This window comes from Lathyrus oleraceus, chromosome 3, assembly GCF_024323335.1.
Source record: "Lathyrus oleraceus cultivar Zhongwan6 chromosome 3, CAAS_Psat_ZW6_1.0, whole genome shotgun sequence".
Taxonomy (NCBI): domain Eukaryota; kingdom Viridiplantae; phylum Streptophyta; class Magnoliopsida; order Fabales; family Fabaceae; genus Lathyrus; species Lathyrus oleraceus.
The window spans coordinates 501,398,889-501,411,395 of NC_066581.1; positions in this window are offsets into that span (position 1 = coordinate 501,398,889).

Consider the following 12,507-nt stretch of genomic DNA (forward strand, 5'->3'; position numbering starts at 1 on the left):
TGAGCATTTCAGAAATCATTTAGCAACACATGTCACATTTGCATACATGTTCAAACATCAACTCACAATTGAAAATCCAGCAATGATAAAATCAGGAAATTGGCATAAACAAATAGTAGACATCAAGAGGAACATATGAGAACAAATTTGGATTTAATTGGAATCATTTTCTATTTTTAGTGATTTTTACAAGTTAAGAAAATAAAATGGAATAAATGTGAAAAGCTATGGCAATATTATGTGAAAATGAAATGAAAAAAAAAGCAAAAGCTGGGAGTTGAACCCAGGACGCCAAGGTCGTCACAAGCGCTAGCAAAACAATTAAACAAAACACAAACAATACAAGCCAGGAATCGAACCCTGTACAAGGAGGTCCAAGGCGCGCTTAGCAAAACACGGTCGTTTGGTTTAATGAAAGCAATCAGAGCGAAAATAAAAATGCACGCAGGGAGTATCGAACACAGGCTTGGCAAGTGAAAGGTGCGCTAGCATTAAAACCCTAGGGACGAACCAGAGCGGTGGTTGACTATTCATAGACGGTGGAACACGGTGGTTTCCACCGTCTTCTTCCTTGCGTCCGGTGAAGGTACACATGAACACCATCCATTTTTTTACAGAATTTTACGTACTATATATGGTTAGAAAGCTCTCGTTGAGAGGAACACAAATCTAACATCTATTAAACCTAATTCTCACTAACAAATGCAAATCGAAGGAAAGAAAATCCAACATCCAAACTTTGATTCCTCATAACTCCATCAATACTTCACCAAATCTAATGAATTTTATATCAGAATGATCAGTGACAAAAACTCTACACAATTAGGTCAATAGAATCAAGAAATATGATGATCGATTTCTAACCTCTTGAAGAACAGAATGTTGAAAACAGTGGATTCAAGCTCCCTCCAGCTCCAAATCTTCTCCTCCAACCTTGATATGAAGCTTTGCACACGAATTGGCTCTTGAATTGGCTTGGATCTTGCTTAATCTTCAAGTTCCATGTTCATCTTCATGCGTTCAACTTGCTTGATTCTTGATGAAATTCTTCAATCCAGCACTCAATTCCTATTATATGATGATCCAGGAACAAGATTATGCAATAAAAATCATGTGTTATATGAAGAATTTTTGAATTTGGGTTGAGAGAAAAATTGGAGGGAAAAATGTGATCTAGATCTAGAATGTGTTAGAATGAGCAAAACAGTTACAGTTAAGCTTTTATATGGTGTGTTAATTATGTTGTAATCATGATTAGGCATTGGCTAATGAAATTTTAATGAAAAATGAGGTGTTATACACAATTGGAAAATTCACCCTATGCATGGCAATAGGAACGTGAACAGTGCACATGCATGGTTCCAATCCACTTAAAATCGACTTATGAACATGATGGAATGATCAAAAAGCTTGTAGCATCAACCAATTTCAAATTAATGATTTTCCCTCCAAAAAGCACATGCATGACCAAATGATCATGTGATATTATTCCATGAAATGCAATGATGGATTTGGAAAATATTGGTCATGACATGCAATTTGCAAAAAGAGTGGCCTAAATTGGAGTTTTGGATCAAAAGTTATGGCACTTTGAAGTTTCATGCACACTTGATGATCATTTGCTCATAACTCCTCAACCATTCATCAGATGCTCATGATCTTGGACTTTTTGGAAATGGGAGAGAAAGATCTTCAACTTTCATGTTGACCAAAATTTCATTTGAAGCTTCTTTGATGTTGTAAAGTCAAGTTGAATATGGTCTAAAAACTTGCCATTTTTGGAAACTTGAAATTACAGGTCACTTTCCATTTTTGGAAACTTTTGATCTGGCTTCAAAATCTTCAATGTATGTGTTTGACATGATGAATAGGCTTATTTTGGCCATGAATGAAGTGTCTCAAACCATTTCTCCACCTCCTAGCCCTCAGTTGACTTGCAGTTGACTTGTATGGGCCTCAGATGACCTGAAAATGCACTGATGACTTTTGAGCCTCTAACACTTGGTACAATAGTTTCAAAATGAACCTTGATTCATATAAGCTCTCTAGAATAGTCATTTGTCCTTCATCTCAAGGAAATGCTTGCCCTTTTGCACTGATGAATCCTCTTGATGCTAGTTCTTATTGATATGATGCAATGCACTATGTAATGTTAATGACCTAAAAAATGAAAATGTATGCATGAACGGGGGGTGCAAATTTAAGGTACTACACTATGTGATTATCCTCAATCATTCATTCATCAAGATTTGAGGTTTGGCCTTGAGAAGTTGACTAGTCAAGTCATTTGACTAAAATGAGGATCACTGAGGTACAACTTTTGATGTGTTTGTTAAATGAAGATGACCCAAAGATCAAAACTGTTCTTAAGAACTATATGAAAAACTTTCATGTCCATCAAAAATCCATTTGAAACTTTTATGCTCATCATTCCTTTCAAAACATTATAGGTCATTTTGACTGAAACCCTAATTTTGGGTCAACTTCCCAAGGACCTAACTTCTTCATTTTTTATGATTTTAAGGTGAGACCAATTTAATTGGAAAGCTTAAGATGTCTACTTCAAATGTTATGTTGGACAAAATTTCATAATCGTAAAAGAAACAAATGTGATAATACAAAACATTATAGGTCACTTTGGACCAAAACCATTGAATTTGAAAAATGTCCAACTTCAAGTGCCCATAACTTTCTAATTAAAAATATAAATGATGCAACATTTAAGTCCAAATTGATTATCGTGAAAATATATACAACTTTTATGTTAGGGGTTTTTCCATTTGAGGCTTGCATCATTGAAAAAGAAGGGCTTGAAGTTGATCACTTTTGGTAAAAAAATTCAAAGGAAACCTAGACATGTTTTGTACTTCAAACTTCAAAGCCAATTTTCATAATTTTCCAAACTCCAAATGGATTTTTTCCCAACATGGATTTTGTTCCTTATGTCAAGTGCTTTCCAACTATTACTCACATGACCATGTTTGGATTTTCCAGGTGGGACTTTCGAAGAGCTCAATGTTTATGATCAATTATGTAATTCACATTGAAAATTCATGCACAAGCTAACACCAGGCCAGTTGCACGTCCAATTCAACTCAGTGTGATCTCAGCTTGCAATTCCATTCACTTTTGGGCCTCACATGCGCCTGTACAGGCCCATGCATGGAGGACCCAATTCTCATGCACACGAGTATTGCATCACCTTGCTTTCAGCTCAGCTATAAATAGAGGGCCTTGCTCATTCAAATTTCAACCTCAAGGTGATCTGAAACTCTGCAGAATTGGAAACCCTACCTCACTCAAAGGAATTTCTGTTGTTCATTTCTCAATTTCAAGCTTGAATTTCAACATCCTTAGTTGATCTTCAAGTCTTAATTCCTCAGCCTTGCATCCTCATTACCTCAAGATCAAATTGGAATCAAAAGCTTGAAGAGATCGTGTTGTTTAAAGCTACACTTCAAAGGTATATCACTCAACTGTTTTGATCTGAATCTTGCTATACAATGTGATTTGCTTGATTTTGAACTGTTTTCTGAAGTCCTCGAGCAAGAGGCAGGCCAGTGGTGGTCTAAATTTCATGATTTGATACATTTCAGTTTGTGCACCTTGATCTTCAACCTCTAATTTCTCATTAAATAGAAACATTGAGGAAGATCCATGGTTACAGGGGTGATGTACATCACCCTAGCTTCATTTTGGTACCATTGTTTTGCATTTTCATTAAGTTTCAAAAACCTGCGCATGGTGGCCGGAGTTTGTTCTCTGGCCAGAGAAGATGGTGGTTTTCACCATCATCCACACATGGATGCTTCCAGACCTTTGGATCTTGGCAAAATGTTATAATCCTGGCCATTTATCATGTAGACTTGTTTTAATTCATTGTGTTACAGGCTTGACCAAGGCCTATGGTATGACAGCGCTTATGGACCGCTTGATAACGCCACGTCAATTAATGAGACTCATCCAAGCGCTCCTGATTTTCCTATTTTCTATTTTTCTATTTTAATTTCTTTTAATTCCTTTTAATTTCAAAACTTCATAACTATTTTATTTGAAGTCACAAAAATATGAGACCAACACCAAAAATTTTCTGGAAAAATCTAATTTCATAATCTGTTTTTTAATTATTTTTGTGAATTATTTTGTTTTTAATAGTTTTTAATTCATTTTAAATACTTTTTGATATCTGAAAAATCCAAAAATATTTTCTTAACACATGTGGATCATGATAAGTCTATGAAAAATAGTCTTATCAATTTCTTAATTGATTTGAGATTTATTTGAGATTTTAATTCATTTGTGTTATTTTTTCATTGTTTTTGAAATTCTGGTATAGTCAGAGTTCAGATGTTATACACGAAGTCATGACATCTGATCCAACAATGTTACTAAATACAGCAAGACAGTTATACAAATTACAACCCAGTACTCATATGCACTCAGTTACAGATGTCAAGACATCTGTTAATATACCACCATGGAAAGAAGAACATCCATTTGTTTTTCATCTAGTGCAAAGACATAGTAGAGATCAAACATAGCCCTTATGTTTATTTATCCTGCCCAGTTATCAGCATGATGTCTCAACATTGATTTGAACATCACCTGTCCCAACACTACAGATGGGTGAACTGTAACAGACCAACCAGTCTATCAGTATCAGCAGTCAATGATGAATGTCATGACATTCTGTTTTACATTCAGACTGCAGGCTAGGTGTCAAGTCTATTATTGCCTTCATAAACAGACTAGAAACAAACTGAGTTATAACAGACAAAATATAGTGTGCAGAAGGTAAAAACACCAGTAATGGTTAACCCAGTTCGGTACAACTTTACCTACTCTGGGGGCATACCAAGCCAGGAAGAAGATTCATTATTAGCAGTATTAATTCAGAGTTAAACTCCCCCGTTTACAACTCTTCACTTAATCCCTACCCAATGCAATCTATACCTAGGCACTCCTAGATAGAAACCTCCAGTTTCCATTCCTATCATTACAATTACCATGTAATGTTCAGACAACCTGAACTTGGTTCTTAGCTTTGTTCAAGAACATAACCACTCTTGCCTATAGGCTTTGAGTTACAAGTAATCTCATGCTTTCAAGCACTGAGAAACACTTGGTAACCTTCCCATAGGTTGGGAGGTTTACCTCACACATACCCCTAATTTTTACATTGTTTGAGCCTTACAAAACCTAGGTTACAATCTGCTATATATAAACTAACCACCCAACTGGATTTGGGCCTTCAGAAATCGCAGCAAATCTTTCCTTTGCTGTTACAGAGCTGGCAGAATTCTTCTGCTTCAATCAAGGTCTTCAATCTTTTATTTCCTAAAATATCTTACCATATCTTCATATTTAGAAACTGTATAGTCACCATATATATTTACCAAATCTTCTGATTGAATCTTCAAGATCTTCACATAGGAGTTAGGATATTCACCAGATCTCCTAATTAATCACAAACCAAACCACAATTAACTGATTCAGTTTTATACACATGTGAGATGTCACAGTCCCGATGTCGTGACATCTTACATGACATGTTGGTCCAGATGTTGAACTTCTTTAACCCAACATATTAAAACAACAGAGGTGATTACATTATTTATTTTACAAAATTAGTGCCAATCTTAAGGTACCAACAGTTTTTAATTGATTTTAAATAGTTTATGTTTTCAAAAATTATGGGGAAATTTTGTCAAACTTTGTTTGACCATGTTAGACCTATGAGAATTTAATTGGACTTGTTTAAGCTAATTTGAATTGAATTTGAGGTTTGACCACATTTTGTCTATTTTAATTTTGCATTTATTTTAATTCCAAAAACACCAAAAAAAAATATGTTTGACTTGTTGTCTCCTAATTTTCATTCCTCTTCTGTTTTACATTGGTTGATGATGATTTGATTCATATTTGATCATTGGGTTTTGATTATTTCATTTGAATTCTCCTTTTATTCATTTCATCTTCATCTATTTATATTTTTTATTTTGGCCAATGAGTTAATGATTTTTGAGTTGCTTTGTGTCCAAGATAGGTTGCTTCTTGGTCAAGCAAAAAACCTAAAGTCCATACAAGGCTTTCCTTCTTTTCTTTTGGCATGGCAAGTTGTAGGAGCTTGGCTTACTAGTCACGATCTCTAACTTGTATTTGTTTGCCTATAGTTTTATTGACCGGCCTCAGATAGGTGCGACTACTACATTAGTCCACTTACGATTGCTTAACATAGAGCTAATTTGTCTTATGACACACTAACATTAACCATACTAACTACTAACTTTAATTCAAGCATTTAATTTCTTGCAATTTACTTCAATGCAATTTACTTTCTTGCTCATTTATTCATATTGCTTTTCATTTTGCTCACTTGAGCATATATTTTATGCTTATGTCATTTTTCTTTTTCTCATTTCAGCTCATTATTGTATATAAATATATTGTTGTCTTGTGTTTGTTTTTTTGTGATTGTTTGAATCCAATGCAAAAAAGGAGAAAGGACTTCGAATTAGGACCTTACCTATGCTTAAAGGAGTTCAAGAGCAACTAGGCCTCATGCATTTAGAATGCTAAATTGGTTGAAGAGCAACTAGGCCTCATGCCTTTAGAATGCTAAATCTTAAAGTTGACTTCAAAGGACCTCTAATCTAAACTTATTCTTTGTTCATTCCTCTTATTGTGTTGTGAACTTTTTTATGTTTGCTCTTGTGTGACAGGGATTCTATCTTGAGATAGTAAGAAGGACCATTGTCATTAATAGCCAAGTTATGAGAGACAAGCCAAAATGGAGATCCTAGGAGCTTGGATGTATATTTGATTTGATTGCTTGTTGTTTGCTAAGTCCAAAGGAAAGGAGCATCTTGAATCATCTCTATGATCTCAAGAAAAGGAACTCCAAGGGTTTTATCTCTTCTCTTATCTTTGCATGTTTAGGACTAGCCCTTCTCTTCTTTTCTCCACTCTAACCCAAGCCAAACTCTTTTATATGCAAACTTTGACATTGTTTTCAAACTAGAAACCTAGGCCTTATGCCTTTGACTTTTCAAAATCTTTTCTCTAATACTCATTGGGAATGAACCTTAATTCAACTTTTATCTCATTTTTTAAATAAATCTAACTTATAAATACCACTCACTTCAAGTTGATTTTTGTGGTTCCAATGGCCACCTTTGTTAAAACTTTTCATAAACATTAGCCATAGGTTTGAGTTATCATAGTGGTTGATGTAAACCTCACCTTATCCTTAGTGATTGGATTATAAGTCTTCCATACTTATTATAGGCTTAACCCCTCACTAGTATGTTGAAGCTCTCCTCACATGGTGGATTGTTGGTTTAGGTTGAGTTTTCTCCCTTTGATAACAAAAGACCTTAAGGCTTTTGATCAAATCAATTCACCAATCTTTTGAGATTTTTTTACCCCGAACTACGAGGTTTGGATCCTACCTTTTGTGATGGTACGTAGGCAATGGGTTCATCCATTCAAACAACAAATTGTAAATATAATGTATATTCTTTTCTCATCCCCTCAATCTTGTTTGCACAAATGTTTCTAAAAATACCAACCTACAACACACATTTGCAAAAAGGGCTCCCTTAGAGTACTAAGGATGTTTTGGGTGCTTAAAACCTTCCCATTTCATAACCAACCCCCTTACCCAGATCTCTGACATTTTTATTAGTTTTTGATTTGATAAAACTTCTTACTTGGCTTTTGTTTGCTTTTTAGCCTTTCCTTTGGACAAATAAAAGTGCGGTGGCGACTCGAATTGTATGTTTACTTTTTGTTTAGTCAATAAACTATAAGGTAACGAATATCCCGCTACACATAGGAAAGGGAGATCCGAGCTTGGTCTGCGCAATTGTGTAGCTTTGGAAGCTTACACTCTTTGGGTGAAGAAGAGAGTTATGGAGTTGAAGATGCCTTATCCTTGTGAAAGACCTATGTTTATGGTTGTGGTTGAGCCATTAACTCTCCCTAACCAAGATGTAGAGGAGTTGGAAGACGCACTCGCCAAGATGAAGCAAGAGAAGGATATGTGGGAAGAGCGTTTTCGTGCTTTGAGCAAGAAACATGAAGAGTTGTAATTGGAGTCTAAGGACAAAGATGCACTAATCGAGCTACTTGAAGACCGAGTGACGAAGAGACAGAGAGAGCCAGAGATTTCATCTTCTAGCATGCCTCAGCCTTCCGTTGCTTGGAAGAAGATTGTTGATCAGTTTGTCCTCGAGAGGACTTAGATGAAGGCTTCTTTTGAGACCGAGATCCGTCGCATTCGAAGGAAGTACACGCCTACAGCCAGATCTTCTAACATTGTTGTTAGGGATCCTTAGGATGACTAGTCTCCTTTTCTCTTGTATTTTTCATTTGGTTTCTGAAATGGTACTCAGTGTAATCCTTCCAATTTATATAAATAAAAAGAGATTTTTTTGGTCATATCAAACTGTTGCAATTGCCATTTAAATATTGTATATTTGCAAATGATATAGTAGGTTCCTTGAAAATAAAAATAATCAAGCATTGCATTCCATGCATCATTTGCATAAGAAGATTTTCCCCAGATGTCTGATTAGTATTTCTTTTGTGCTTTAGCCAAGGTGACTCACCGGTACAACACCCAAGCCAATCATCAGAAAATCATGGAACATTTGGAGCAAGAGAACAGAGAGCTGAAGGACAAGATCGCCCGCCTGACTGTCATGATGGAGTCAGTTCTTGCTGCTTAGAATCAAGCTTCTCCAACGCCTGCAACTCCTCCCGCGAGGACTGTTACTTTAGAGGTGACTACCTCTATCGTGCTTGCTGCTACTGCCCATTTCACGCCAAATATGTCTGCCGGATTCCCGTGGGGAATGCCGCCCAACTTTGTGCCAGAAGGCTTTGCGCCTACATTTTCTTCCATGTCAGCATCTAGCCCGGTCATGTCCATGCCACCTCCCGTTATGCATACTTTGCCTCGCGTATAGGATACCATCTATCTTTCCGAGCCGTCTGAGGGTCCGGATGTGTACGAGAAGATGGATGATATGAAAGATCAGTTTCTTGAGCTACGCAAGGAATTAAAGACACTGAGAGGTAAAAATATGTTTGGGAAGAGTGCTGCCGAGTTATGTTGGGTGCCCAACGTCAAAATCGCGGTGAAGTTCAAAGTGCATGACTTTGAAAAGTATAAGGGGGACTCTTGTCCGCTCAGTCATCTTGTGATGTGTGCCTCCAAGATGTCTACTCAGACAGATAATGATCAATTGCTTATTCACTACTTCCAGGATAGCCTGACTGGTGTTGCACTCGGTTGGTACATGGGGTCTGATAGTGCAAGCATTCGCACTTTCAACGACTTGGGAGAGGCTTTTGTGAAGCAATACAAGTATAATATGGACATGGCACTCGATGCAGACCAGTTGAGGTCTATGTCTCAGAAGGACAAAAAGACATTTAAAGAGTACACCCAAAGATGGAGGGGGTTGGCTACCCAAATCACTCCTCCTTTTGAGGAGAAGGAAATGACAAAGATCTTCTTAAAAACTCTGAGTTCATTTTATTATGAACGCATGATCGCTAGTGCCCCTAGTGATTTTACCGAAATGGTAAATATGGGAATGAGACTTGAGGAAGGATTCCGTGAAGGACGGTTGTCAAGATATGAGGCGTCAACGATCAAGAGGTATGGTAGTAATTTCAACAAGAAGAAGGATAATGAGACCAACGCAGTAATCAGTGGGAGGCAGAGGAGGCCTCAAATCAGAAGAAATCCACCACCCCATCAACATAATCATCATCAAGTGTCGATAGTAACTCCGGTATTTTCTAATCAACAAGCAACACCAATTCAACAACAACAACAACAACATCAACGTCAACAACAACAACCACAACAAAGAATGAACACCTACAACAACAACAACAATACCAACAACAATCATCATCAACAGAACTTTGAGAGGAAGAAGGTCTCTTTTGACCCGATTCCTATGTCATATGTAGAGTTGTATCCCTCGGTAGTTCTCAAGAACTTAATTCAACCGAGGAACCCACCGCAGATCCCAGAACCACTTCACTGGTGGTATAAACCTGAACTCTGTTGTGCTTTTCATCAAGGAGCACCCGGACATGATATAGAAAACTGATATCCATTGAAGTATGAGATTCAAAAACTTATGAAGAGTGGTATGGTGTCCTTTGAGGACCGTGCGCCAAATGTGAAAGCAAACCCTTTGCCCGCTCATGGGAACTCTTCAGTGAATATGGTGGACGGTTGTCCTGGAGAATTAAAAGTTTTTGACGTCCGGTTTATCTGAAGATCCTTGGTGCAGATGCATAAGGATATATGTTTGGTGAATCATTGTGAACATGACCATGATGGTTGTGTTGTTCGTAGTGTGAACCCAAGAGGGTGTGATGTAGTCAAAAGGGACATCCAACGTCTGATGGATGAAGGCATGATTCAAATTGTTCAATCCTGTCATGTAGATGATGATGTCAATGTCATAGTGGTTGTTTTCAAACAACAAGAGCGGTTGGTAATTCAATACGATAGCAGCAACAATAATAATGCCAGTCAAAGATCAGTATCGTCGTTGGTAATACGGTTAGCGGGCCCAGTCCCGTATTCATCTGATAAGGATGTACCATACCAGTACAATGCTACAATGATAAATAATGGTCAAGAGGTCCCGTTACCTACTACTAGTTCAGTAGTGAGCATTGCTGATGTGACGAAGGTGACCCGCAATGGTCGAGTGTTTGGGTCGGTGTTCCCAGAAAACAAAGAAGAAACAATTGTTGGTAAGAAGGCAGAGGTGCCTAATGTAGATTCGGTTGGCTGTTCAAAAGATAAGTCTGGTGAATCCAACAACTTAAAAGTCAATGATGATGATAAGGTACTCCGATTGATAAAGAGGAGCGAATTTAATATGGTTGAGCAGCTGCTCCAGACTCCCTCAAAAATCTCAGTGTTGTTTCTGCTTTTGAATTCTGAAGCACACATAGAAGCACTACAGAGAGTTCTTGAACAAGCATACATAGAGCATGATGTTACTATGGATCAGTTTGATCACATCGTAGCTAACATCACTTCATGCAATAATCTGAGCTTTTGCAATGAAGAACTCCCTAAGGAGGGAAGAAATCATAATCTGGCTTTGCATATTTCAATGAACTGTAAGGAAAATGCTTTGTCAAATGTTCTTGTTGACACCGGGTCATCACTGAATATGCTTCCGAAGTTAAATTTGTCAAAGTTACCTTATCAAGGAGCGCTGATGAGGTACAACGGTGTAATCGTCAAAGCCTTTGATGGCTCGCGCAAGACAGTAATTGGACCTTCCAGTCAAGATAGGTCCGAGTGATATTCAAATTACTTTTCAAGTAATGGATATCTACCTGGCCTACAGTTGTTTACTGGGAAGGCCATGGATTCATGAGGCAGGGGCTGTTACCTCAACTCTGCATCAGAAATTGAAATTTATGAAGAATGGCAAGCTTGTGATTGTTGGAGGAGAGAAGGCGTTGTTGGTTAGCCATCTGTCATCTTTCTCGTATGTTGAAGCTGAGGATGAGGTTACAACTCCGTTCCAAGCGTTGTCTATTGCTGCTGAAAAGAGAGTTGGGGCACCCATGTCCTCATTAAAATATGCTCAGAAGATTGTTGAAGAAGGTACTATTGACCAATGGGGGCGCATGGTAGAGGTCTCCTCCAATAAAGGCCGAACCGGTTTAGGGTTCCAAAAAGGCTCATCAACTGCTAGATCTGAAGACATGCAACTCAGCTTCCGTAGTGGAGGGTTGATGCATGGTAATGAACAACATTTAGTTGTTGTGCTAGAGGATAGCGAAGAGGAAGACTGCACCAACTTTGTGATGCATGGAAAGACATGTAACAATTGAATTGTCATTGATATTCCTGTTATTTTGCATCGATCTAAGTAATTGCTGTTATATTTAAAAATCCTTCTCCTATGCCTAAGGGAGAAGTGAACATTGTTTGGGCCTTTTAAGTTGATCATTAATAAAATTAATTCTATTTATCCACATATTTGATGTTTGTTTTTACTTTTTGCTTTATTCTGAAAATGGTAATCACAAAAAACATAAATAAACAATATAATTGTCCATCTGCATAATATTTGGTCACAAATTCACTTCTCTAAAATCAAAATACCAAATCATTATGCAGGTTGGTTCCTAACCCCATTGAATATAATGATCCTTCTCCTTATCCAAATTTTGAATTCCCTGTGTTTGAGGCCGAGGAGGAAAGTGATATAGAAGTGAGTGATGAATTGTCTCGTCTTCTTGAGCAAGATGAAAAGATTATTCAGCCGTTTGAAGAGCAGATTGAGCTAGTCAACTTGGGTTCCGAAGATGATGTGAAGGAAGTTAAGATTGGGTCTCGACTGTGTCCAGATGCTAAGAAGGGGTTGATTGATCTTCTTCGAGAATATTCAGATGTGTTTGCTTGGTCCTATCAAGACATGCCTGGTTTGGATTCTGATATTGTGG